The 27,057-nt window shown below is 46.6% G+C and overlaps 15 non-coding genes and 1 pseudogene across 15 annotated transcripts; 7 read left to right on the top strand and 9 right to left on the bottom strand.

Annotated features, from left to right (window-relative positions):
- Positions 1-6,120: 6,120 nt before the first annotated feature.
- LOC135035322 (U1 spliceosomal RNA) lies at positions 6,121-6,284 on the bottom strand. Its single transcript, XR_010230383.1, has one exon. It is a non-coding gene; the product is annotated as a U1 spliceosomal RNA (small nuclear RNA).
- A 144-nt stretch (positions 6,285-6,428) lies between these two features.
- LOC135035263 (U5 spliceosomal RNA) lies at positions 6,429-6,544 on the top strand. Its single transcript, XR_010230326.1, has one exon. It is a non-coding gene; the product is annotated as a U5 spliceosomal RNA (small nuclear RNA).
- A 270-nt stretch (positions 6,545-6,814) lies between these two features.
- Positions 6,815-6,930, top strand: LOC135035277 (U5 spliceosomal RNA). Its single transcript, XR_010230339.1, has one exon. It is a non-coding gene; the product is annotated as a U5 spliceosomal RNA (small nuclear RNA).
- A 2,929-nt stretch (positions 6,931-9,859) lies between these two features.
- On the top strand, positions 9,860-9,975 carry LOC135035271 (U5 spliceosomal RNA). The gene has a single exon (XR_010230334.1). It is a non-coding gene; the product is annotated as a U5 spliceosomal RNA (small nuclear RNA).
- A 275-nt stretch (positions 9,976-10,250) lies between these two features.
- Positions 10,251-10,363, top strand: LOC135035283 (U5 spliceosomal RNA). The gene has a single exon (XR_010230345.1). It is a non-coding gene; the product is annotated as a U5 spliceosomal RNA (small nuclear RNA).
- A 3,841-nt stretch (positions 10,364-14,204) lies between these two features.
- LOC135035311 (U1 spliceosomal RNA) lies at positions 14,205-14,368 on the bottom strand. Its single transcript, XR_010230372.1, has one exon. It is a non-coding gene; the product is annotated as a U1 spliceosomal RNA (small nuclear RNA).
- A 144-nt stretch (positions 14,369-14,512) lies between these two features.
- LOC135035262 (U5 spliceosomal RNA) lies at positions 14,513-14,628 on the top strand. Its single transcript, XR_010230325.1, has one exon. It is a non-coding gene; the product is annotated as a U5 spliceosomal RNA (small nuclear RNA).
- A 270-nt stretch (positions 14,629-14,898) lies between these two features.
- Positions 14,899-15,015, top strand: LOC135035281 (U5 spliceosomal RNA). Its single transcript, XR_010230343.1, has one exon. It is a non-coding gene; the product is annotated as a U5 spliceosomal RNA (small nuclear RNA).
- A 286-nt stretch (positions 15,016-15,301) lies between these two features.
- On the top strand, positions 15,302-15,417 carry LOC135035267 (U5 spliceosomal RNA). The gene has a single exon (XR_010230330.1). It is a non-coding gene; the product is annotated as a U5 spliceosomal RNA (small nuclear RNA).
- A 6,635-nt stretch (positions 15,418-22,052) lies between these two features.
- Positions 22,053-22,216, bottom strand: LOC135035208 (U1 spliceosomal RNA). Its single transcript, XR_010230280.1, has one exon. It is a non-coding gene; the product is annotated as a U1 spliceosomal RNA (small nuclear RNA).
- A 671-nt stretch (positions 22,217-22,887) lies between these two features.
- On the bottom strand, positions 22,888-23,050 carry LOC135035256 (U1 spliceosomal RNA). The gene has a single exon (XR_010230322.1). It is a non-coding gene; the product is annotated as a U1 spliceosomal RNA (small nuclear RNA).
- Positions 23,051-23,202: 152 nt separating this feature from the next.
- On the bottom strand, positions 23,203-23,366 carry LOC135035293 (U1 spliceosomal RNA). The gene has a single exon (XR_010230355.1). It is a non-coding gene; the product is annotated as a U1 spliceosomal RNA (small nuclear RNA).
- A 671-nt stretch (positions 23,367-24,037) lies between these two features.
- LOC135035245 (U1 spliceosomal RNA) lies at positions 24,038-24,200 on the bottom strand. The gene has a single exon (XR_010230314.1). It is a non-coding gene; the product is annotated as a U1 spliceosomal RNA (small nuclear RNA).
- Positions 24,201-24,352: 152 nt separating this feature from the next.
- LOC135035291 (U1 spliceosomal RNA) lies at positions 24,353-24,516 on the bottom strand. Its single transcript, XR_010230353.1, has one exon. It is a non-coding gene; the product is annotated as a U1 spliceosomal RNA (small nuclear RNA).
- A 702-nt stretch (positions 24,517-25,218) lies between these two features.
- On the bottom strand, positions 25,219-25,353 carry LOC135035255 (U1 spliceosomal RNA; annotated as a pseudogene).
- Positions 25,354-25,505: 152 nt separating this feature from the next.
- Positions 25,506-25,669, bottom strand: LOC135035304 (U1 spliceosomal RNA). The gene has a single exon (XR_010230365.1). It is a non-coding gene; the product is annotated as a U1 spliceosomal RNA (small nuclear RNA).
- Positions 25,670-27,057: the final 1,388 nt, after the last annotated feature.

The raw sequence follows: 27,057 nt of genomic DNA, 5'->3' as shown, positions 1-27,057 counted from the left end.
GTCTGTTTAATGTGAAAACAAGGTGATATCTAATTAGCACACAGGTAAGGAATTAAGAAAATCTTTATTTAAGGGTAAAGATGTTTCTCACAAAATCATTGCCCCAATGCATCATTGAAATTCAAGCTGGAAAGATGATTTTAATATATCACTTGTACATTTTGTATTGCTCTTCTGGTGACAATGTAGTTTGTTTTTGTCAATTACCATTTTAATAATAGGGTAAAGAAAATTAAGTGGATTTTTGAAAGAAAACAATACTGTCAATATACTATTAAAACAAATTAAAATGGTAAAAGTTATTGTACTTTAAGTAAAAATAAAAGCTAAAATATCAATCCCAGTTTTGGATTACTTTAATGAACAAAAAAAAATGCATATAGCAAAGGATAGTTTCAATCTGCCTACCTCTGGGTTATGGGCCCAGCATGCTTCCATTGCAGTACTCTGCTGCACATGTAAGTGCAAGAGATCCTGAAGCACTCACTCATCATGCGAAAGTACCAATGTGTTTCTTCATTGGTTGCTGGAAGAAACATCTTACAAAAACTCTCCAGATTATTGACTTTTTAAAGTTTTTCTAGGAAACGTTCTAGATGAATGCTTATTAGTCTTTGTCAGTATATTCTTTTTGCAAAGTGTCTCTGTGGCGCAATCGGTTAGTGTGTTCAGCTATTAATCAAAAGGTTGGTGGTTCAATCCCACCCAGGGACGTAATTGACCTTGTGATCAGATTTTGGTGATATTTAAGTAGACAAGTCAAAATTTCAAAAACCCCTGTTATGGTGTAGGGTACCTGGCCTTCTCTGATGTAATCAGAGTTAGATTTGATTCAGTGATTTTATAAAAACAGCTAGGAAGCACAATTTAGCAGTGGTTTGCAGAGAAAAAGAAATATGCTGGCAAAAAAATCCAATTGAGTGATTAAACAGCTCTTCATTTTCTGGCTTTATTTTTATGCTAACAAATTTGTTCTCTGAAAAGTGTCCACAAAGCCAAGTATCTGATTAACATCTTTGTAGGGATGGTTTTTCACCTATTACTAAATTAAACTTGCTTCATTGGAAAGGCAGCAAGATGCATCCTCATTTCAATATCTACTGAAATAATACAGGTTGACACCAGGAAACATTAACGCCACTGCATCCTTGCTGCTTTCTCATGTGGAAGTCTGTTTAATGTGAAAACAAGGTGATATCTAATTAGCACACAGGTAAGGAATTAAGAAAATCTTTATTTAAGGGTGAAGATGTTTCTCACAAAATCGTTGCCCCAATGCATCATTGAAATTCAAGCTGGAAAGATGATTTTAATATATCACTTGTACATTTTGTATTGCTCTTCTGGTGACAATGTAGTTTGTTTTTGTCAATTACCATTTTAATAATAGGGTAAAGAAAATTAAGTGGATTTTTGAAAGAAAACAATACTGTCAATATACTATTAAAACAAATTAAAATGGTAAAAGTTATTGTACTTTAAGTAAAAATAAAAGAGCAAAAATATCAATCCCAGTTTTGGATTACTTTAATTAACAAAAAAAAATGCATATAGCAGAGGATAGTTTCAATCTGCCTACCTCTGGGTTATGGGCCCAGCATGCTTCCATTGCAGTACTCTGCTGCACATGTAAGTGCAAGAGATCCTGAAGCACTCACTCATCATGGGAAAGTACCAATGCGTTTCTTCATTGGTTGATGGAAGAAACATCTTACAAAATCTCTCCAGATTATTGACTTTTTAAAGTTTTCTAGGAATTGTTCTAGATGAATGCTTATTAGCCTTTGTCAGTATGTACTTTTGCAAAGTGTCTCTGTGGTGCAATCGGTTAGTGTGTTTGGTTATTAACCAAAGGGTTGGTGGTTCAATCCCACCCAGGGATGTTATTGACCTTGTCATCAGATTTTGGTGATCTTTAAGTAGACAAGTCAAAATTTCAAACCCCCTCTTATGGTGTAGGGTACCTGGCCTACTCTGATGTAATCAGAGTTAGATTTGATTAAGTGATTTTATCAAAAAACAGCTAGGAAGCACAATTTAGCAGTGGTTTGCAGAGAAAATGAAATATGCTGGCAGAAAAATCCAATTGAGTGATTAAACAGCTCTTCATTTTCTGGCTTTATTTTTATGCTAACTAATTTGTTCTCTAAAAAGTGTCCACAAAGCCAAGTATCGGATTAACATCTTTGTAGGGATGGTTTTTCACCTATTACTAAATTAAACTTGCTTCATTGGAAAGGCAGCAAGATGCATCCTCATTTCAATATCTACTGAAATAATACAGGTTGACACCAGGAAACATTAACGCCACTGCATCCTTGCCGATGATAACCTCAAGTTGGGTCATTCGGTGCTGCAGAGTCGTACGCACTCTTCCACCCGTTCAAGAGCTTTGGTATAACCCCATGGTTCTTAATGTGACCCCAGCATCCTCTAGGTCGTATGAGAAAATAGGATTTTAATACCTACCGGTAAATCCTTTTCTCTTAGTCTGTAGAGGATGCTGGGCACCCGTCCCAGTCCATACTGTGTCTGCAGTTATTACTTGTGGTTATACACATGTTGTGTTATGGTTCTGGTCAGCTTTTTGCTGCAATTGTTCATGCCGTTGGCTTGTGTTCTGTTGAATGCCACGTTCTGCGGCATGCTTAAGGTGTGAGCTGGTAAGATGCTCACCTTAGTTTAACAATAAATCCTTTCCTCGAAATGTCCGTCTCCCTGGGCACAGTTCCTATAACTGGAGTCTGGAGGAGGGGCATAGAGGGAGGAGCCAGTTCACACCCTTTGATAGTCTTAAAGTGCCCATGTCTCTTGCGGATCCCGTCTATACCCCATGGTTCTTAATGTGACCCCAGCATCCTCTACGGACTAAGAGAAAAGGATGCCCTTGCGCACTATCCTGACTTCACCTCCCGTCTGCTTACTTTGTGCCTTCCAACGCACAATGCGAACTACAGGTGGTGCTGCAGGGCCCACACCCTTTTACTTGCCTTACAGAACAGCTCTGGAGCTGTTACAGTGCCCAGCTGCTGCAAGAAATCAGCTTGAATGCTTCAGGGGATGGGGCATGGCCAACATGAGCCCCACACCAAAGGAGGGTGTGGGTGTTTAATGAGAACTAGGGGTCATCCAAGCACTGCAAAAGGCCGCCATGCCCTGCACGCCCCTTTTCTCTTTTCATATGCAGATGAGGGTTCCAGCCAACTTTGGCCCACTGCTTGGATAACATCACTGTATGCAAATCCGTCTGCTGCAGACCTTCCCCCAGGAATGCTTGTACTTGATGTTGCATATGGTTTGATATTTGATGGTGCTTCAGTATTAGGCAGCCTTCCGCCCTCCCATGTTCATCTGAAAAGATGTGGTCTCCCTGCAGTTGTTGTCCCCAGACGAGAGTTCCCTTGTGCTTCCTCAGTTGAATCTCCTTAACTTGACGGGGGAGGGGCTGCCCGAGCAGCCACCCTCCCCAGCCCTATCCCAACTCATACTTATTTTGCATATGAGATCTCTTGATCATGAAGATTGTTCTCACAGGGTGAGGTTCATCCATTATATTTTAAAATAGGAAGGTACAAATTACATATTTGAATTGCATTTATGTGCTGGATTCAAATGTCCCCCCCCCCCCCTTCCATTCTCAATTGTGCCCGTCAGCAGCTATTCTAAGGTTGCTGCCAATGTGTGTGACACATTAATTTCTTCTGTGGGGTACACTGGACTCCACAAGGATTCACATTGGGGTGTAGAGTAGGATCTTGATCTGAGGCACCAACCGGCTCAAAGCTTTTGACTGTTCCCAAGATGCTCAGTGCATTCTCCTCTATAACCCCGCTTCCATGAACAGGGAGCTCAGTTTGTAGTTGGTGCCTTCAGTAGCAGGCCACTTAACAGGGGCCTGCCTCAGGCAGCCTATTCTTAGCTATAAATTTTGACAAGAAAAGAAGAACTTGTTTTATGAGAATCTACAAGGGCTGCAGCAGGCTAGGTCTAATAGACATCTTTACTGCAGCTTCATCACTCCCAGCGGCGCTGTATACTCCCATGCCCTGGTTGCTGGGTCACTGCAGCGGAGGCTCCGGTTTCATCCTAAGGTCAGTCACACACACACCACCCTTCCGGATCACGAGGCCGCTGATGAAGGGGAGCGTGGCCGTAGGGGGTGGACCGTGTGCGCACTGGCGTGGACACTGATTACTGGGCAGCCGCTCCACTAGCCACCAGGTACAGTTAAGGAGCACAGGTCTGGGGGTTTTTCTCCTATATTAACCCAATTTTGTACTGCCCGCAGCGCATTGTGATAGGTAATAGGGCCTGATTCAGGTTGGATTGCAATCACAATAAGCGATCCAACTGCAAAAATTGCTAAGAGCATACGCATGTGCCTGCATTTTCTGTGGCACCCCGCAGAGAATGCGATCGCCTCTGCCTGTCAATCGGGGCGGGGGGGGGGGGGATAGGTGGGTCAGCAACACTCCATTTCCAAGTCAGGGATGGAGCGGTGCGGGGGCAAGGCTTCAAAATGGGGTCTGCAACGGAGGAGACACAGGGGGCGTGGTCACAGCGGCTGTATGACATTACATTCAGCCGCTGTGATCACAAAAATGGTGGCGGCTTCCTGCGCGCACATACAGTCTGCACCAGCAGGAGGCTACATCATTTTTTATGATCACGCTGAACTGCAGTGCGACTGCAATTACAGCATGGTCAAGAAGGGAGGCGTCATGCTGGGTGGCCATGCCCTTTCACTGTGCAGGAGCCAGCACCGCTCACACACTAGTCCCCGGGTGCAGCCCCCAACCCCCGGGACACCCGGAGCAACAAAATGTAGATTCAGGCCACCAGGCCACGCCCCTACCTATGAAACCATGCCTCCTTTTTACCATTGCGCTGCTTATCTGCGCGCACTGCATTACAATCTCCCTCGCCACCTCTCTGGGTGTCACCAGTGATAGTGACACCTCTGCCATGCTTGTAGCAGCTGGTCCTAAGATCTACGCCTCAAGCCCTGAGTGTTTGCCCTTGTGACTTGTTGATCATCATAGCGAAGCAGATGCTTACAGAAAACTGCAGGGGCTTAGATTGAAAATAAAAAAATTGATAGGTATAAGGTAGAGAGGAGCGGGTTCGGTTCTCCGAGAACCGAATTCCCCACGAACTCCACGTTGTTTACACTGGTCCGAGGCAGGCTCGGTTGTTCCCGCCTGACTCGGAAAACCTGAAATAGGGAAAATGTCATCATCCCGCTGTCGGATTCTCGCGAGATTCGGATTCCATATAAAGAGCTGCGCGTTGCCGCCATTTTTACTCGTGCATTGAAGATAGAGCGGAATGGACGTGGCTATGTTCTCTCAGTGGAAATCTCAATATCAGTGCTCAGTATCAGTGGTTACTTATTGCTGCTCAGTAATACTAGTAGTGTGTCTCTCCTGCTCAGTGTCAGTTCTCAGTAGTATCCTCATCAGTGCTCAGTATCACTGCTCATTGTCTTGTGCTGCATTGTGGTGCTCAGCATACTACAGTACATTACTAATAGTCCAGTGCTGCATCTTGCTGCTCAGTGTCAGTTCTAGTATCCTCATCAGTGCTCACTATCACTGTTCATTGCATTTTGGTTTTCTGTATACTACAGTAACATAGTAATATAGTAACATATAGTAACATAGTTTTTGAGGTTGAATAGAGGCAAATTGCCCATCGTGTTCAACCTGTTTTAAGTTGTGATGATTCTACATACTTGCTGAATAATGTTTTATGACTAGTTAGCTACTATAACTCATGTTACCCCCGGATTAACCATGTTGATATTTTAAGTATTATAACCTTGGATAGCTTTTTCATTCAGAAATGTATCCATTCCTTTTTTAAATCCAATTACAGAGTCCACCATTACCACCTTCCCTGGCAGGGAATTCCACATCCTGATTGCCCTAACAGTGAAGATCATAGTATCTCACCTGGCAGGTAAGTAGGAGTTGGGCTAGAGCTGTGGAGGATTGCTGCTCGGGCACCCCCTGTCAAGTGAAGGAGATCCAACTGAGGCAGCACAAGGGAACTCTCGAAAGAAGAACAAGGCTAGAGGAAGATCTGAGACAAAGAAATCTGACTTTTACCAGAGCTGACCAGAGGAAAGCACAAACACAGTCCCCCACTACCACAAATAATGCAGTCGAGTTTCCCACATTTGGGGAAATCACAGGGGTCAGCATACCCAGAATGCAATGAATGAACCTCACCCTGGGAGAACAATCTTCATGACCATGGTATCTCCTATGCAAAATAAGTATGATTTGGGATAGGGCTGGGGAGGGCCGCTGCTCAGGCACATCTCTGTCAAGTAAAGGAGATTCAACTGAGGCAGCACAAGGGAACTCTCATCTGGGGACAACAACTGCAGGGAGAACACATATTTTCAGATGAAAATCTTGGTCATGCTCTGGTTTCTCTTCAGAACGAACAAATCTTTCGCCTTTTACTAAAGATTTCCGTGGAGAGGAGCAAAACTGAGTTTTACCTCAATTTTTGCATGCCCCATCTTTTTGGGGTTTCTTTTATCGGTTTAAAGATAGAATGAGTGTGCTTTAATGAAAGCTCATTTGCATAGAAATTACAGTAAATGTTTGTTTCTTTTCAAACAGAACTTTCTTGACCATGCTACTTGCTTGAAAGATCTGGGAGCACATGGAATACAGTACAAACCATGCTTATGGCAAGGAGAAGCCAGGTGAGAAATCTGCTTTCTTTCAAATTGGGCGCTCACTTTGATCTGAATGAGGACTGCTGGCATGGCACTCAGGCGACAGGTGGAATCTTGGTCATGCTCTGGTTTCTCTTCAGAACTAACAAATATTTCGCCTTTTATTAAAGATTTCCGTGGAGAGGAGCAAAACTGAGTTTTATCTCAATTTTTGCATGCCCCATATTATTGGGGTTTCTTTTATCAGTTTAAAGACAGAACGAGTGTGCTTTCTTGTTAGCTTTAATGTAAGTTTATTTGTATAACAATGACAGTAAATGTCTGTTTCTTTTCAAGCAGAACTTTCTTGACCATACTAATTGCTTGAAAGATCTGGGAGCACATGGAAAAGAGTACAAACCATGCTTATAGCAAGGGGAAGCCTGGTGAGAAATCTGCTTTCTTTCTTTCAAATTGGGTGCTCACTTTGAGCTGAATGAGGACTGCTGCCATCAGGGCCAGCTCTAGGCATGTTCGAATAGAGCGGCCGCGCAGGGCGAAACCCTTAATGGGCGCCACGCGCTGGCGCCGCCATATTCGATGCTGGAGCCGGCCCTGTGTGTGTGCTGCTGCAGCATTTGGCGGTCGCGCTGTGTATGCGTGCTGCGCGGCGCCGGTATCTAACGTCAGACGCCGGCGCCGCGCATAGCCCGCCTGCACAAGTGGCCGCCCACCCGCCCGCCAGCCCGGACCCAGGCTCAGGCTCACTCGCCCGGCCTCCCGCCCGCCCGCCAGCGCTCCCACACAGGCGGACAGCAGTACTCCTCCCCAGCGCCGCAGGTATTTTTTTTTTTTGGGGGGGGGGGAGATCCGCACTGTGGGGGCATTTCTGGCACACAGGGGGCATTTTTGGTTATGTGGGGGCATTTCTGGCACTGTGGGGGCATTTCTGGCTCTGTGGGGGGCATTTCTGGCACTGTGGGGGCATTTCTGGCACTGTGGGGGCATTGCATATCTGGCTCTGTGGGGGCATATTTGGCACTGTGGGGACATATCTGGCCCTGTGGGGGCATATCAGGCACTGTGGGGACATTTCTGGCACTGTGGGGGCATTTCTGGCACTGTGTGGGCATTTCTGGCACTGTGGGGGCATTTCTGGCACTGTGGGGGCATTTATCTGGCTCTGTGGGGGCATTTATCTGGCTCTGTGGGGGCATTTATCTGGCTCTGTGGGGGCATTTATCTGGCACTGTGGGGGCATTTCTGGCACTGTGGCGACATATCAGGCACTGTGGGGGCATATCTGGCACTTAGGGGGCATATCTGGCACTGTGGGGGCATTTCTGGCACTGTGGGGGCATTTCTGGCACTGTGGGGGCATTTATCTGGCTCTGTGGGGGCATTTATCTGGCACTGTGGGGGCATTTATCTGGCACTGGGGGCATTTATCTGGCACTGTGGGGGCATTTCTGGCACCGTGGGGGCATATCTGGCACTGTGGGGGCATATCTGGCACTGTGGGGACATATCTGGCACTGTGGGGGCATTTATCTGGCTCTGTGGGGGCATTTATGTATCAGGCACCGTGGGGGCATTTATGTATCAGGCACCGTGGGGGCATTTATGTATCATGCACCGTGGGGGCATTTATGTATCATGCACCGTGGGGACATTTATGTATCTGGCACCGTGGGGGCATTTATGTATCTGGCACCGTGGGGGCATTTATGTATCTGGCACCGTGGGGGCATTTATGTATCAGGCACCGTGGGGGCATTTATGTATCTGGCACCGTGGGGGCATTTATGTATCTGGCACCGTGGGGGCATTTATGTATCTGGCACCGTGGGGGCATTTCTTGCACTGTGGGGGCATTTCTTGCACTGTGGGGACATTTCTTGCACTGTGGGGGCATTTATCTGGCACTGGGGGCATTTATCTGGCACTGTGGGGGCATTTCTGGCACCGTGGGGGCATATCTGGCACTGTGGGGGCATATCTGGCACTGTGGGGACATATCTGGCACTGTGGGGGCATTTATCTGGCTCTGTGGGGGCATTTATGTATCAGGCACCGTGGGGGCATTTATGTATCAGGCACCGTGGGGGCATTTATGTATCATGCACCGTGGGGGCATTTATGTATCATGCACCGTGGGGGCATTTATGTATCAGGCACCGTGGGGACATTTATGTATCTGGCACCGTGGGGGCATTTATGTATCTGGCACCGTGGGGGCATTTATGTATCTGGCACCGTGGGGGCATTTATGTATCAGGCACCGTGGGGGCATTTATGTATCTGGCACCGTGGGGGCATTTATGTATCTGGCACCGTGGGGGCATTTATGTATCTGGCACCGTGGGGGCATTTCTTGCACTGTGGGGGCATTTCTTGCACTGTGGGGACATTTCTTGCACTGTGGGGGCATATCTTGCACTGTGAGGGCATTAATGTATGTGGCACTGTGGGGGCATATCTGCGCTGTGGGGGCATTTATCCATCTGGAACTGTGTGGCCATTTATGTAGCTGGCACTGCTGGGGGGCATGTCACGTGTAGCTGGCACTGCTGGGGGGCATGTCATGTGTAGCTGGCACTGCTGGGGGGCATATCATGTAGTGTTCCCGCTAGGCGTCTGTGGCTGGGCAGTGTGTCTCAGTGCTCTACCTGGCGCAATGTGTCTAACGTGCTCTTATAGGAGGTTCTACCTGGTGCAATGTGTATTAGCTGCACTACTGTGTGGTGTAATGTGAATTGCCACTATAATGTGGCTACGCACCTTCCCCACGAAGTAACTCCCCTAAATTTTTGCTGCGCGCCTTCGGCGCGCACTGTCCATGCTTTAGCGTGTGGAAATGGGAACAACAAGCATTACAGTATGTACATCATTTTGCCCACCTAACTTAAAAATGTGCCCTCCCTGTGATCAGCAACCTGCCCTAAAAAGTGAACACTAGCACGTGTAGCTGGCACTGATGGAGGGCATGTCATGTGTAGCTGGCACTGCTGGGGGACGAGACCACGCCCACTTTTTCAAGAGGCCACGCCCACTTTTCCAAGGGCGCGCGCGCCTTCGGCGCGCGCATGGGGGGGGGCACTTTTACATTTTCTCGCTCAGGGTGCTAGTAGGCCTGGAGCCGGCCCTGGCTGGCATGGCACTCAGGCGACAGGTGGAATCTTGGTCATGCTCTGGTTTCTCTTCAGAACGAACAAATCTTTCGCCTTTTACTAAAGATTTCCGTGGAGAGGAGCAAAACTGAGTTTTATCTCATTTTTTCCTTGCCCCATCTTATTGGGGTTTTATTTTATCTGTTTAAAGATAGAACGAGTGTGCTTTAATGTAAGCTCATTTGCATAGAAATTACAGTAAATGTTTGTTTCTTTTCAAACAGAACTTTCTTGACCACACTAATTGCTTGAAAGATCTGGGAGCACATGGAAAAGAGTACAAACCATGTTTATAGCAAGGGGAAGCCTGGTGAGAAATCTGCTTTCTTTCATTCAAATTGGGTGCTCACTTTCAGCTGAATGAGAACTGCTGGCATGGCACTCAGGCGACAGGTGGAATCTTGGTCATGCTCTGGTTTCTCTTCAGAACTAACAAATATTTCGCCTTTTATTAAAGATTTCCGTGGAGAGGAGCAAAACTGAGTTTTATCTCAATTTTTGCATGCCCCATATCATACCTCCCAACTGTCCCGATTTTCACGGGACAGTCCCGTTTTTTGGGGACTGTCCCGCTGTCCCACCTGCGGGCCGCAGTGTCCCGCGGTGGGGAGGACAGTTGGGAGGCTCTGTCTGTCGCTGCCCTGCTTAGCAGAGCAGCGGTGAATAGACGCTGTGCGCATGCGCACAGCGTCTATTCACTGAAGTCAGAGGGAGAGGTGGCATGCCAGCGGCTCACAGAGCGCTGGGCATGCCCCCTCAGTGCCGAAAACGGGGGCGTGACTCACGATCGCGGGTCCTCCCGCGAAGTCACACCCCCTTTTACTTAGGCCACGCTGCAATTGTTCATGCCGTTGGCTTGTGTTCTGTTGAATGCCACGTTCTGCGGCATGCTTAAGGTGTGAGCTGGTAAGATGCTCACCTTAGTTTAACAATAAATCCTTTCCTCGAAATGTCCGTCTCCCTGGGCACAGTTCCTATAACTGGAGTCTGGAGGAGGGGCATAGAGGGAGGAGCCAGTTCACACCCTTTGATAGTCTTAAAGTGCCCATGTCTCTTGCGGATCCCGTCTATACCCCATGGTTCTTAATGTGACCCCAGCATCCTCTACGGACTAAGAGAAAAGGATGCCCTTGCGCACTATCCTGACTTCTCCTCCCGTCTGCTTACTTTGTGCCTTCCAACGCACAATGCGAACTACAGGTGGTGCTGCAGGGCCCACACCCTTTTACTTGCCTTACAGAACAGCTCTGGAGCTGTTACAGTGCCCAGCTGCTGCAAGAAATCAGCTTGAATGCTTCAGGGGATGGGGCATGGCCAACATGAGCCCCACACCAAAGGAGGGTGGGGGTGTTTAATGAGAACTAGGGGTCATCCAAGCACTGCAAAAGGCCGCCATGCCCTGCACGCCCCTTTTCTCTTTTCATATGCAGATGAGGGTTCCAGCCAACTTTGGCCCACTGCTTGGATAACATCACTGTATGCAAATCCGTCTGCTGCAGACCTTCCCCCAGGAATGCTTGTACTAGATGTTGCATATGGTTTGATATTTGATGGTGCTTCAGTATTAGGCAGCCTTCCGCCCTCCCATGTTCATCTGAAAAGATGTGGTCTCCCTGCAGTTGTTGTCCCCAGACGAGAGTTCCCTTGTGCTTCCTCAGTTGAATCTCCTTAACTTGACGGGGGAGGGGCTGCCAGAGCAGACACCCTCCCCAGCCCTATCCCAACTCATACTTATTTTGCATATGAGATTTCTTGATCATGAAGATTGTTCTCACAGGGTGAGGTTCATCCATTATATTTTAAAATAGGAAGGTACAAATTACATATTTGAATTGCATTTATGTGCTGGATTCAAATGTCCCCCCCCCCCCTTCCATTCTCAATTGTGCCCGTCAGCAGCTATTCTAAGGTTGCTGCCAATGGGTGTGACACATTAATTTCTTCTGTGGGGTACACTGGACTCCACAAGGATTCACATTGGGGTGTAGAGTAGGATCTTGAACTGAGGCACCAACCGGCTCAAAGCTTTTGACTGTTCCCAAGATGCTCAGTGCATTCTCCTCTATAACCCCGCATCCATGAACAGGGAGCTCAGTTTGTAGTTGGTGCCTTCAGTAGCAGGCCACTTAACAGGGGCCTGCCTCAGGCAGCCTATTCTTAGCTATAAATTTTGACAAGAAAAGAAGAACTTGTTTTATGAGAATCTACAAGGGCTGCAGCAGGCTAGGTCTAATAGACATCTTTACTGCAGCTTCATCACTCCCAGCGACGCTGTATACTCCCGTGCCCTGGTTGCTGGGTCACTGCAGCGGAGGCTCCGGTTTCATCCTAAGGTCAGTCACACACACACCACCCTTCCGGATCACGAGGCCGCTGTTGAAGGGGAGCGTGGCCGTAGGGGGTGGACCGTGTGCGCACTGGCGTGGACACTGATTACTGGGCAGCCGCTCCACTAGCCACCAGGTACAGTTAAGGAGCACAGGTCTGGGGGTTTTTCTCCTATATTAACCCAATTTTGTACTGCCCGCAGCGCATTGTGATAGGTAATAGGGCCTGATTCAGGTTGGATTGCAATCACAATAAGCGATCCAACTGCAAAAATTGCTAAGAGCATACGCATGTGCCTGCATTTTCTGCGGCACCCCGCAGAGAATGCGATCGCCTCTGCCTGTCAATCGGGGCGGGGGGGGGGGGGATAGGTGGGTCAGCAACACTCCATTTCCAAGTGAGGGATGGAGCGGTGCGGGTGCAAGGCTTCAAAATGGGGTCTGCAATGGAGGAGACACAGGGGGCGTGGTCACAGCGGCTGTATGACATCACATTCAGCCGCTGTGATCACAAAAATGGTGGCGGCTTCCTGCGCGCACATACAGTCTGCACCAGCAGGAGGCTACACCATTTTTTATGATCACGCTGAACTGCAGTGCGACTACAATTACAGCATGGTCAAGAAGGGAGGCGTCATGCTGGGTGGCCATGCCTTTTCACTGTGCAGGAGCCAGCACCGCTCACACACTAGTCCCCGGGTGCAGCCCCCAACCCCCGGGACACCCGGAGCAACAAAATGTAGATTCAGGCCACCAGGCCACGTCCCTACCTATGAAACCATGCCTCCTTTTTACCATTGCGCTGCTTATCTGCGCGCACTGCATTACAATCTCCCTCGCCACCTCTCTGGGTGTCACCAGTAATAGTGACACCTCTGCCATGCTTGTAGCAGCTGGTCCTAAGATCTACGCCTCAAGCCCTGAGTGTTTGCCCTTGTGACTTGTTGATCATCATAGCGAAGCAGATGCTTACAGAAAACTGCAGGGGCTTAGATTGAAAATAAAAAAATTGATGGGTATAAGGTAGAGAGGAGCGGGTTCGGTTCTCCGAGAACCGAATTCCCCACGAACTCCACGTGGTTTACACTGGTCCGAGGCAGGCTCGGTTGTTCCCGCCTGACTCGGAAAACCTGAACAAGGGAAAATGTCATCATCCCGCTGTCGGATTCTCGCGAGATTCGGATTCCATATAAAGAGCTGCGCGTTGCCGCCATTTTTACTCGTGCATTGAAGAGAGAGCGGAATGGACGTGGCTATGTTCTCTCAGTGGAAATCTCAATAGCAGTGCTCAGTATCAGTGGTTACTTATTGCTGCTCAGTAATACTAGTAGTGTGTCTCTCCTGCTCAGTGTCAGTTCTCAGTAGTATCCTCATCAGTGCTCAGATCACTGCTCATTGTCTTGTGCTGCATTGTGGTGCTCAGCATACTACAGTACATTACTAATAGTCCAGTGCTGCATCTTGCTGCTCAGTGTCAGTTCTAGTATCCTCATCAGTGCTCACTATCACTGTTCATTGCATTTTGGTTTTCTGTATACTACAGTAACATAGTAATATAGTAACATATAGTAACATAGTTTTTGAGGTTGAATAGAGGCAAATTGCCCATCGTGTTCAACCTGTTTTAAGTTGTGATGATTCTACATACTTGCTGAATAATGTTTTATGACTAGTTAGCTACTATAACTCATGTTACCCCCGGATTAACCATGTTGATATTTTAAGTATTATAACCTTGGATAGCTTTTTCATTCAGAAATGTATCCATTCCTTTTTTAAATCCAATTACAGAGTCCGCCATTACCACCTTCCCTGGCAGGGAATTCCACATCCTGATTGCCCTAACAGTGAAGATCATAGTATCTCACCTGGCAGGTAAGTAGGAGTTGGGCTAGAGCTGTGGAGGATTGCTGCTCGGGCACCCCCTGTCAAGTGAAGGAGATCCAACTGAGGCAGCACAAGGGAACTCTCGAAAGAAGAACAAGGCTAGAGGAAGATCTGAGACAAAGAAATCTGACTTTTACCAGAGCTGACCAGAGGAAAGCACAAACACAGTCCCCCACTACCACAAATAATGCAGTCGAGTTTCCCACATTTGGGGAAATCACAGGGGTCAGCATACCCAGAATGCAATGAATGAACCTCACCCTGGGAGAACAATCTTCATGACCATGGTATCTCCTATGCAAAATAAGTATGATTTGGGATAGGGCTGGGGAGGGCCGCTGCTCAGGCACATCTCTGTCAAGTAAAGGAGATTCAACTGAGGCAGCACAAGGGAACTCTCATCTGGGGACAACAACTGCAGGGAGAACACATATTTTCAGATGAAAATCTTGGTCATGCTCTGGTTTCTCTTCAGAACGAACAAATCTTTCGCCTTTTACTAAAGATTTCCGTGGAGAGGAGCAAAACTGAGTTTTACCTCAATTTTTGCATGCCCCATCTTTTTGGGGTTTCTTTTATCGGTTTAAAGATAGAATGAGTGTGCTTTAATGAAAGCTCATTTGCATAGAAATTACAGTAAATGTTTGTTTCTTTTCAAACAGAACTTTCTTGACCATGCTACTTGCTTGAAAGATCTGGGAGCACATGGAATACAGTACAAACCATGCTTATAGCAAGGAGAAGCCAGGTGAGAAATCTGCTTTCTTTCAAATTGGGCGCTCACTTTGATCTGAATGAGGACTGCTGGCATGGCACTCAGGCGACAGGTGGAATCTTGGTCATGCTCTGGTTTCTCTTCAGAATGAACAAATCTTTCGCCTTTTATTAAAGATTATCCGTGGAGAGGAGCAAAACTGAGTTTTATCTCAATTTTTGCATGCCCCATATTATTGGGGTTTCTTTTATCAGTTTAAAGACGGAACGAGTGAGCTTTCTTGTTGGCTTTAATGTAAGTTTATTTGTATAACAATGACAGTAAATGTCTGTTTCTTTTCAAGCAGAACTTTCTTGACCATACTAATTGCTTGAAAGATCTGGGAGCACATGGAAAAGAGTACAAACCATGCTTATAGCAAGGGGAAGCCTGGTGAGAAATCTGCTTTCTTTCTTTCATATTGGGTGCTCACTTTGAGCTGAATGAGGACTGCTGGCATGGCACTCAGGCGACAGGTGGAATCTTGGTCATGCTCTGGTTTCTCTTCAGAATGAACAAATCTTTCGCCTTTTACTAAAGATTTCCGTGGAGAGGAGCAAAACTGAGTTTTATCTAAATTTTTGCATGCCCCATATTATTGGGGTTTCTTTTATCTGTTTAAAGACAGAACGAGTGTGCTTTCTTGTTAGCTTTAATGTAAGTTGCCATAGATGCAGTGAAACACGCGTGTAGGGCACGGCGTGTCCTCGTGTATTTGACTCATGTGAAATGTTATAAAACAAAAATATATGATTATGATGTTAGCTGTTAGTCTCCACTAATAGGGAATAGAAGCTGAGCTATAAGAAAGGAATACACTAGATATGATGTCACTTAGCAATTACAATGTCTAAAGTGCATACAGATAGCTACTAATAACTCTTGATAAGAAAGTATATCAGTGTGGGTATATTTATATGATGGGATATTGGGACTAGTGAATATATATCACTCCTGCTGTCCAGATTGGCAATAACCAGACAATTATGATAAGAGTAGAGATGTCACATGGGCTGCTATAGATATTAATTTAATGCTGTATGTGTCATTTGTTACAAATGGATACATTTTCTATGAGTCAGCCTAGCAGCTGCATGTTCTAACAGAACACTATCCTCACACAGAATCTGCTAACCTTGAGATAACTAAATGACAGTGTGTAACAGTCTCTTTACTATAAGACTGTTACAAAGTAATATATATATTTGAAGTCAGTCTAGCAGCTGTGTGTTCCAGCAGTTTATAAGACAAAGAAAATCTCCTATTGTGGAATCTAGACACATGGGACTGCTGGCCTGTGTCATACTATTTCTATGTAATACCAGTAACATGTATATAACTGTTACATAATTGTTACAAATGGATAAATCTTTGAGTCAGCCTAGCAGCTGCATGTCCTAACAGGACACCATAAATCCTTTACAGTGTAACAAATTGATTGGTAACACTTAAAGGCTGGAGAGCAGTTATATGCCTTACTAGCATACTCAATATACCACATTATTACACCAGTTACCACGATTATTGACAGCGCATTTGATATATTATATTACCCTCACACTGAGTCTGTTTACCTTTAGATAACTAAGTGACCGAATATGTAACAGTTTCTCTATCATAAGACTGTTACAAAGTGAGATAGATATATTTGGAAGTCAGTCAAACAGCTGTGTGTTTCAGCGGTTTATAAGAAAATTCCTCATTGTGGAATCTGGACCACTAAGGGTTATTATATATATAGCACATGGAATTGCCACATCTCCCTATATGATAATTTCATTACACTGTAACATAATAAGAATTAACTCTTTAACAGTGTAAATAGAGAGTAATGAATCTCTGACACATGGAATATATTATTTCTTAGATGAATTGGATAAACCATTATGACAGACACTTTGCTTCCTAATAAGAATTGAGGTGGCTATACCTCTAAGGAAAGCATTATTGCCTACGCCTAGATCAGATTAAATAAGATCTGGCTGAATATATGAAGGAAGGTTGCTATTTATATGAGAATTGGAATTGCTATATTCCTTAAGGCAACCCCACCGATTGATATATGTTGTCAATTAAGTATATCTGAACGGCTACTATATCTGGACCAGATTTAATAAGATCTGGCTGATTATATGAAGGAGGGCTGCTATTTATATTGGAATTGCCATATTCCTTAAGGCAACCGCACCTGTTGGTATATCTCGCCAATTAACTATATCTAAACAGCTAAATTAAAGCTATTCATCATTTTTTTAGTTTGGATATTAATAAATATGATCTTTCCATGATGCATAGAGATTTCCCTATCAAGTGATTCCTTATCCGATATAGAAAGCTATCCCCCTATGGTATTGAATTTAGGAATATAGTCTTAGGGGACACAGAGAAATAAGTGATCCCCATCTACCTAAGCACCCCACAAATTGGAGGTTAGCTTACCGGTTATACTCAATCACCCCCACAAATTCGCCAATGGGGATGGCTTCCCGGGAGGTAACCCCTATTGAGTGAAGGGAGTATATAGGATACGACCCAGTGGTACCTGACGACATAGATACTAACAGCTATTTAATAACATTACGCTAGAAAGTGATTATTAGCAACATATATATCTATATAAACAACCCCGCCAGGGTTGTGCCTTCAAAAATAATCACACACGGACACGCTTTTTAAACCTTTTTTTCACATCTCTTTATTCTTCTTATGCACATGTATGTTAGTTCTGTGATTTTAACCTTTATGTTTCACTGCAGTTTGGGATAATAATATTAATATTTATCCAATTTTAATACATACTTAATAAAGGTTATATTTTATGATTCATTCATTCTGTCCAGTGCGTCAACAGTGCAGATTTCTTCTTGTTTTTTCTCCCAAATTCTATAACAATGACAGTAAATGTTGTTACTTTTCAAACAGAACTTTCTTGACCATGCTACTTGCTTGAAAGATCTGGGAGCACATGGAAAACAGTACAAACCATGCAGTATCACAAGAGCCTTTATTTGATCTTTCATGAAGATAGAGCAGAATTGAGGACACGTCAACAATTTCTGCCGAAGGTGGTTCATCTTTCCACATGGTGCCTTTGGCCACTGACACCTTCGTTGAGTCAAAGTCTCTGGCTGTGGTCAGAACTTTGAAAATTTATGTCACCAGAACGGTTCAGATTAGGAAAACAGAGGCTCTGTTTGTCCTGTATGCTCCCAACAGGATTGGGTGTCCTGCTTCCATGTAGACCATTATGCGCTGGATCTGTGGTAAGATTCAGCATGCTCATTCCACGGCAGGATTGCCGTTACTGAAATAGGTGAAGACCCATTCTACTAGAAAGGTGGGTTCATCCTGGGCAGCTGGTCGGGGAGTCTCGGCATTGCAATTTTGCCGAGCAGCTATTTAGTAAACACTTTTGCTAAGTTTTACAAGTTTGATACCTTGGCTGATGATAACCTCAAGTTGGGTCATTCGGTGCTGCAGAGTCGTACGCACTCTCCCACCCGTTCAAGAGCTTTGGTATAACCCCATGGTTCTTAATGTGACCCCAGCATCCTCTAGGTCGTATGAGAAAATAGGATTTTAATACCTACCGGTAAATCCTTTTCTCTTAGTCCGTAGAGGATGCTGGGCACCCGTCCCAGTCCATACTGTGTCTGCAGTTATTACTTGTGGTTATACACATGTTGTGTTATGGTTCTGGTCAGCTTTTTGCTGCAATTGTTCATGCCGTTGGCTTGTGTTCTGTTGAATGCCACGTTCTGCGGCATGCTTAAGGTGTGAGCTGGTAAGATGCTCACCTTAGTTTAACAATAAATCCTTTCCTCGAAATGTCCGTCTCCCTGGGCTCAGTTCCTATAACTGGAGTCTGGAGGAGGGGCATAGAGGGAGGAGCCAGTTCACACCCTTTGAAAGTCTTAAAGTGCCCATGTCTCTTGCGGATCCCGTCTATACCCCATGGTTCTTAATGTGACCCCAGCATCCTCTACGGACTAAGAGAAAAGGATGCCCTTGCGCACTATCCTGACTTCTCCTCCCGTCTGCTTACTTTGTGCCTTCCAACGCACAATGCGAACTACAGGTGGTGCTGCAGGGCCCACACCCTTTTACTTGCCTTACAGAACAGCTCTGGAGCTGTTACAGTGCCCAGCTGCTGCAAGAAATCAGCTTGAATGCTTCAGGGGATGGGGCATGGCCAACATGAGCCCCACACCAAAGGAGGGTGGGGGTGTTTAATGCGAACTAGGGGTCATCCAAGCACCGCAAAAGGCCGCCATGCCCTGCATGCCCCTTTTCTCTTTTCATATGCAGATGAGGGTTCCAGCCAACTTTGGTCCACTGCTTGGATGACATCACCGTATGCAAATCCGTCTTCTGCAGACCTTCCCCCTGGAATGCTTGTACTAGTTGTTGCATATGGTTTGATATTTGATGGTGCTTCAATATTAGGCAGCCTTCCACCCTCCCATGTTCATCTGAACAGATGTGGTCTCCCTGCAGTTGTTGTCCCCAGACGAGAGTTCCCTTGTGCGTCCTCAGTTGAATCTCCTTAACTTGACGGGGGAGGGGCTGCCCGAGCAGCCACCCTCCCCAGCCCTATCCCAACTCATACTTATTTTGCATATGAGATCTCTTGATCATGAAGATTGTACTCACAGGGTGAGGTTCATCCATTATATTTTAAAATAGGAAGGTACAAATTACATATTTGAATTGCATCTATGTGCTGGATTCAAATGTCCCCCCCCCCCCCTTCCTTTCTCAATTGTGCCCGTCAGCAGCTATTCTAAGGTTGCTGCCAATGGGTGTGACACATTAATTTCTTCTGTGGGGTACACTGGACTCCACAAGGATTCACATTGGGGTGTAGAGTAGGATCTTGATCTGAGGCACCAACCGGCTCAAAGCTTTTGACTGTTCCCAAGATGCTCAGTGCATTCTCCTCTATAACCCCGCTTCCATGAACAGGGAGCTAAGTTTGTAGTTGGTGCCTTCAGTAGCAGGCCTCTTAACAGGGGCCTGCCTCAAGCAGCCTATTCTTAGCTATTAATTTTGACAAGAAAAGAAGAACTTGTTTTATGAGAATCTACAAGGGCTGCAGCAGGCTAGGTCTAATAGACATCTTTACTGCAGCTTCATCACTCCCAGCGGCGCTGTATACTCCCGTGCCCTGGTTGCTGGGTCACTGCAGCGGAGGCTCCAGTTTCTTCCTAAGGTCAGTCACACACACACCGCCCTTCCGGATCACGAGGCCGCTGATGAAGGGGAGCGTGGCCGTAGGGGGTGGACCGTGTGCGCACTGGCGTGGACACTGATTACTGGGCAGCCGCTCCACTAGCCACCAGGTACAGTTAAGGAGCACAGGTCTGGGAGTTTTACTCCTATATTAACCCAATTTTGTACTGCCCGCAGCGCATTGTGATAGGTAATAGGGCCTGATTCAGGTTGGATTGCAATCACAATAAGCGATCCAACTGCAAAAATTGCTAAGAGCATACGCATGTGCCTGCATTTTCTGCGGCACCCCGCAGAGAATGCGATCGCCTCTGCCTGTCAATCGGGGCGGGGGGGGGGGGGAGAGGGGGGTCAGCAACACTCCATTTCCAAGTCAGGGATGGAGCGGTGCGGGGGCAAGGCTTCAAAATGGGGTCTGCAACGGAGGAGACACAGGGGGCGTGGTCACAGCGGCTGTATGACATTACATTCAGCCGCTGTGATCACAAAAATGGTGGCGGCTTCCTGCGCGCACATACAGTCTGCACCAGCAGGAGGCTACACCATTTTATATGATCACGCTGAACTGCAGTGCGACTGCAATTACAGCATGGTCAAGAATGGAGGCGTCATGCTCGGTGGCCATGCACTGTCACTGTGCAGGAGCCAGCACCGCACACACACTAGTCCCCGGGTGCAGCCCCCAACCCCCGGGACACCCGGAGCAACAAAATGTAGATTCAGGCCACCAGGCCACGCCCCTACCTATGAAACCATGCCTCCTTTTTACCATTGCACTGCTTATCTGCGCGCACTGCATTACAATCTCCCTCGCCACCTCTCTGGGTGTCACCAGTGATAGTGACACCTCTGCCATGCTTGTAGCAGCTGGTCCTAAGATCTACGCCTCAAGCCCTGAGTGTTTGCCCTTGTGACTTGTTGATCATCATAGCGAAGCAGATGCTTACAGAAAACTGCAGGGGCTTAGATTGAAAATAAAAAAATTGATGGGTATAAGGTAGAGAGGAGCGGGTTCGGTTCTCCGAGAACCGAATTCCCGACGAACTCCACGTGGTTTACACTGGTCCGAGGCAGGCTCGGTTGTTCCCGCCTGACTCGGAAAACCTGAACAAGGGAAAATGTCATCATCCCGCTGTCGGATTCTCGCGAGATTCGGATTCCATATAAAGAGCTGCGCGTTGCCGCCATTTTTACTCGTGCATTGAAGAGAGAGCGGAGAGGACGTGGCTATGTTCTCTCAGTGGAAATCTCAATATCAGTGCTCAGTATCAGTGGTTACTTATTGCTGCTCAGTAATACTAGTAGTGTGTCTCTCCTGCTCAGTGTCAGTTCTCAGTAGTATCCTCATCAGTGCTCAGTATCACTGCTCATTGTCTTGTGCTGCATTGTGGTGCTCAGCATACTACAGTACATTACTAATAGTCCAGTGCTGCATCTTGCTGCTCAGTGTCAGTTCTAGTATCCTCATCAGTGCTCACTATCACTGCTCATTACATTGTGGTGTTCTGTATACTACAGTAACATAGTAATATAGTAACATATAGTAACATAGTTTTTGAGGTTGAATAGAGGCAAATTGCCCATCGTGTTCAACCTGTTTTAAGTTGTGATGATTCTACATACTTGCTGAATAATGTTTTATGACTAGTTAACTACTATAACTCATGTTACCCCCGGATTAACCATGTTGATATTTTAAGTATTATAACCTTGGATAGCTTTTTCATTCAGAAATGTATCCATTCCTTTTTTAAATCCAATTACAGAGTCCGCCATTACCACCTTCCCTGGCAGGGAATTCCACATCCTGATTGCCCTAACAGTGAAGATCATAGTATCTCACCTGGCAGGTAAGTAGGAGTTGGGCTAGAGCTGTGGAGGATTGCTGCTCGGGCACCCCCTGTCAAGTGAAGGAGATCCAACTGAGGCAGCACAAGGGAACTCTCGAAAGAAGAACAAGGCTAGAGGAAGATCTGAGACAAAGAAATCTGACTTTTACCAGAGCTGACCAGAGGAAAGCACAAACACAGTCCCCCACTACCACAAATAATGCAGTCGAGTTTCCCACATTTGGGGAAATCACAGGGGTCAGCATACCCAGAGTGCAATGAATGAACCTCACCCTGGGAGAACAATCTTCATGACCATGGTATCTCCTATGCAAAATAAGTATGATTTGGGATAGGGCTGGGGAGGGCCGCTGCTCAGGCACATCTCTGTCAAGTAAAGGAGATTCAACTGAGGCAACACAAGGGAACTCTCATCTGGGGACAACAACTGCAGGGAGAACACATATTTTCAGATGAACATGGGAGGGCAGAAGGCTGCCTAATACTGAAGCACCCCCAAACAATAAACCAAATGCAACTACTAGTGCAAGCATTCCTGGGGGAAGGCCTGCAGCAGATGGATTTGCATATGGTGATGTCATCCAAGCAGTGGGTCAAAGTTGGCTTCAACCCTCGTCTGCATATGAAAATAAAAATGGGGTGTGCAGGGCATGGCGGCCTTTTGCGGCGCTTGGATGACCCCTAGTTCGCATTAAACACCTCCACCTTCCTTCGGTGTGGGGCTCATGTTGGCTATGCCCCAGCCCCTGAAGCATTCAAGCTGATTTCTTGCAGCAGCTGGGCACTGTAACAGCTCCAGAGCTGCTCTGTAAAGCAAGTAAAAGGGTGTGGGCCCTGCAGCACTACCTGTAGTTTGCATTGTGCTTTGGAAGGCACAAAGTAAGCAGACGGGAGAAGTCAGGATAGTGCACAAGGGCATAGAAGGGAGCAGCTCAAGAAAAGAGAAGTGGAAACAGACAGCAAACTAGGCTGGAGAGAGACCTGAGACAAAGAGATCTGAATTATACGAGAGCCGACCAGAGGAAACACAAATTATGTAATCAAGTGTCCCACATTTGGGGAAATCGTAGGAGCAGCACACCCAGAGTGCATTGGGTGAGCCTTGCCCTGGGAGAAGCACCTTCCTGATCATAGTATCTCACCTGGCAGGTAAGTAGGAGTTGGGCTAGAGCTGGGGAGGGTCGCTGTTCGGGCACCCCCCTGTCAAGTGAAGGAGCTCCAACTGAGGCAGCACAAGGAAACTCTCGAAAAAAGAACAAGGCTAGAGGAAGATCTGAGACAAAGAAATCTGACTTTTACCAGAGCTGACCAGAGGAAAGCACAAACACAGTCCCCCACTACCACAAATAATGCAGTCGAGTTTCCCACATTTGGGGAAATCACAGGGGTCAGCATACCCAGAATGCAATGAATGAACCTCACCCTGGGAGAACAATCTTCATGACAATGGTATCTCCTATGCAAAATAAGTATGATTTGGGATAGGGCTGGGGAGGGCCGCTGCTCAGGCACATCTCTGTCAAGTAAAGGAGATTCAACTGAGGCAGCACAAGGGAACTCTCATCTGGGGACAACAACTGCAGGGAGAACACATATTTTCAGATGAACATGGGAGAGCAGAAGGCTGCCTAATACTGAAGCACCCCCAAACAACAAACCAAATGCAACAACTAGTACAAGCATTCCTGGGAAAAGGTCTGCAGAAGACGGATTTGCATACGGTGATGTCATCCAAGCAGTGGGCCAAAGTTGGCTGGAACCCTCATCTGCATATGAAAAGAGAAAAGGGGTATGCAGGGCATGGCGGCCTTTTGCGGCGCTTGGATGACCCTTAGTTCGCATTAAACACCTCCACCCTCCGTCGGTGTGGGGCTCATGTTGGCTATGCCCCAGCCCCTGAAGCATTCAAGCTGATTTCTTGCAGCAGCTGGGCACTGTAACAGCTCCAGAGCTGCTCTGAAAGGCAAGTAAAAGGGTGTGGGCCCTGCAGCACTACCTGTAGTTTGCATTGTGCGTTGGAAGGCACAAAGTAAGCAGACAGGAGAAGTCAGGAGAGTGCACAAGGGCATAGAAGGCAGCGGCTCAAGAAAAGAGAAGTGGAAACAGACAGCAAACTAGGCTGGAGAGAGACCTGAGACAAAGAGATCTGAATTATACGAGAGCCGACCAGGGGAAACACAAATTATGCAGTCAAGATTCCCACATTTGGGGAAATCGCAGGAGCAGCACACCCAGAGTGCAATGGGTGAGCCTTGCCCTGGGAGAAGCACCTTCATGATCATAGTATCTCACCTGGCAGGTATGTAGGAGTTGGGCTAGAGCTGGGGAGGGTCGCTGCTTGGGTACCCCCCTGTCAAGTGAAGGAGATCAAACTGAGGCAGCACAATGGAACTCTCGAAAGAAGAACAAGGCTAGAGGAAGATCTGAGACAAAGAAATCTGACTTTTACCAGAGCTGACCAGAGGAAAACACAAACACAGTCCCCCACTACCACAAATAATGCAGTTGAGTTTCCCACATTTGGGGAAATCACAGGGGTCAGCATACCCAGAATGCAATGAATGAACCTCACCCTGGGAGAACAATCTTTATGACCATGGTATCTCCTATGCAAAATAAGTATGATTTGGGAAAGGGCTGGGGAGGGCCGCTGCTCAGGCACATCTCTGTCAAGTAAAGGAGATTCAACTGAGGCAGCACAAAGGAACTCTCATCTGGGGACAACAACTGCCGGGAGAACACATATTTTCAGATGAACATGGGAGGGCAGAAGGCTGCCTAATACTGAAGCACCCCCAAACAACAAACCAAATGCAACAACTAGTTCAAGCATTCCAGGGGGAAGGTCTGCAGAAGACGGATTTGCATACAGTGATGTCATCCAAGCAGTGGGCCAAAGTTGGCTGGAACCCTCATCTGCATATGAAAAGAGAAAAGGGGTATGCAGGGCATGGCGGCCTTTTGCGGCGCTTGGATGACCCTTAGTTCGCATTAAACACCCCCACCCTCCTTCGGTGTGGGGCTCATGTTGGCCATGCCCCAGCCCCTGAAGCATTCAAGCTGATTTCTTTCAGCAGCTTGGCACTGTAACAGCTCCAGAGCTGCTCTGTAAGGCAAGTAAAAGGGTGTGGGCCCTGCAGCACTACCTGTAGTTTGCATTGTGCATCGGAAGGCACAAAGTAAGCAGACAGGAGGAGAAGTCAGGATAGTGCACAAGGGTGTAGAAGGGAGGGGCTCAAGAAAAAAGAAGTGGAAACAGACAGCAAACTAGGCTGGAGAGAGACCTGAGACAAAGAGATCTGAATTATATGAGAGCCGACTAGGGGAAACACAAATTATGCAGTCAAGTTTCCCACATTTGGGGAAATCGCAGGGGCAGCACACCCAGAGTGCAATGGGTGAGCCTTGCCCTGGGAGAAGCAACTTCATGATCATAGTATCTAACCTGGCAGGTAAGTAGGAGTTGGGCTAGAGCTGGGGAGGGTCGCTGCTCGGGCACCCCCCTGTCAAGTGAAGGAGATCCAACTGAGGCAGCACAAGGGAACTCTTGAAAGAAGAACAAGGCTAGAGGAAGATCTGAGACAAAGAAATCTGACTTTTACCAGAGCTGACCAGAGGAAAGCACAAACACAGTCCCCCACTACCACAAATAATGCAGTTGAGTTTCCCACATTTGGGGAAATCACAGAGGTCAGCATACCCAGAATGCAATGAATGAACCTAACCCTGGGAGAACAATCTTCATGACCATGTTATCTCCTATGCAAAATAAGTATGATTTGGGATAGGGCTGGGGAGGGCCGCTGCTCAGGCACATCTCTGTCAAGTAAAGGAGATTCAACTGAGGCAGCACAAGGGAACTCTCATCTGGGGACAACAACTGCAGGGAGAACACATATTTTCAGATGAACATGGGAGGGCAGAAGGCTGCCTAATACTGAAGCACCCCCAAACAACAAACCAAATGCAACAACTAGTGCAAGCATTCCTGGGGGAAGGCCTGCCGCAGATGGATTTGCATATGGTGATGTCATCCAAGCAGTGGGTCAAAGTTGGCTTCAACCCTCGTCTGCATATGAAAAGAGAAAAGGGGCATGCAGGGCATGGCGGCCTTTTGCGGCGCTTGGCTGACCCCTAGTTTGCATTAAACACCTCCACCCTCCGTCGGTGTGGGGCTCTTGTTGGCTATGCCCCAGCACCTGAAGCATTCAAGCTGATTTCTTGCTGCAGCTGGGCACTGTAACAGCTCCAGAGCTGCTCTGTAAGGCAAGGTAAAAGGGTGTGGGCCCTGCAGCACTACCTGTAGTTTGCATTGTGCGTTGGAAGGCACAAAGCAAGCAGACAGGAGAAGTCAGGAGAGTGCACAAGGGCATAGAAGGCAGCGGCTCAAGAAAAGAGAAGTGGAAACAGACAGCAAACTAGGCTGGAGAGAGACCTGAGACAAAGAGATCTGAATTACACCAGGTCCGTCATTATATTATATATACCTACAGTAGTTATATATATTTTTTTTTATATCATTAATTATCATCTCTATACTAGCAGACGCAGTACGGTAGTCCACGGCTGTGGCTATCTCTGTGTCGTCAGTGCTCGTCCATAATTGTATACCTACCTACCTGTGGTGGAAGTTTTTTTCTATCTTCTTCATACTAGTAGTTTAGCAGTCTGCTGACAGTGTCCACCAGGTCCGTCATTATATTATATATACCTACAGTAGTTATATATATTTTTTTTTTATATCATTAATTATCATCTCTATACTAGCAGACGCAGTACGGTAGTCCACGGCTGTAGCTACCTCTGTGTCGTCAGTCACTCGTCATCCATAAGTATACTAGTATCCATCCATCTCCATTGTTTACCTGAGGTGCCTTTTAGTTGTGCCTATTAAAATATGGAGAACAAAAATGTTGAGGTTCCAAAAATAGGGAAAGATCAAGATCCACTTCCACCTCGTGCTGAAGCTGCTGCCACTAGTCATGGCCGAGACGATGAAATTCCATCAACGTCGTCTGCCAAGGCCGATGCCCAATGTCATAGTACAGAGCATGTAAAATCCAAAACACAAAAGATCAGTAAAAAAAGGACTCAAAAATCTAAATAAAAATCGTCGGAGGAGAAGCGTAAACTTGCCAATATGCCATTTACCACACGGAGTGGC

The sequence above is a fragment of the Pseudophryne corroboree genome, unplaced genomic scaffold, assembly GCF_028390025.1.
Source record: "Pseudophryne corroboree isolate aPseCor3 unplaced genomic scaffold, aPseCor3.hap2 scaffold_596, whole genome shotgun sequence".
In the NCBI taxonomy this organism is placed as follows: Eukaryota; Metazoa; Chordata; class Amphibia; order Anura; family Myobatrachidae; genus Pseudophryne; species Pseudophryne corroboree.
Note: the sequence above shows the minus strand (reverse complement) of the source record. Positions and strands in the feature narration are given on the sequence as shown.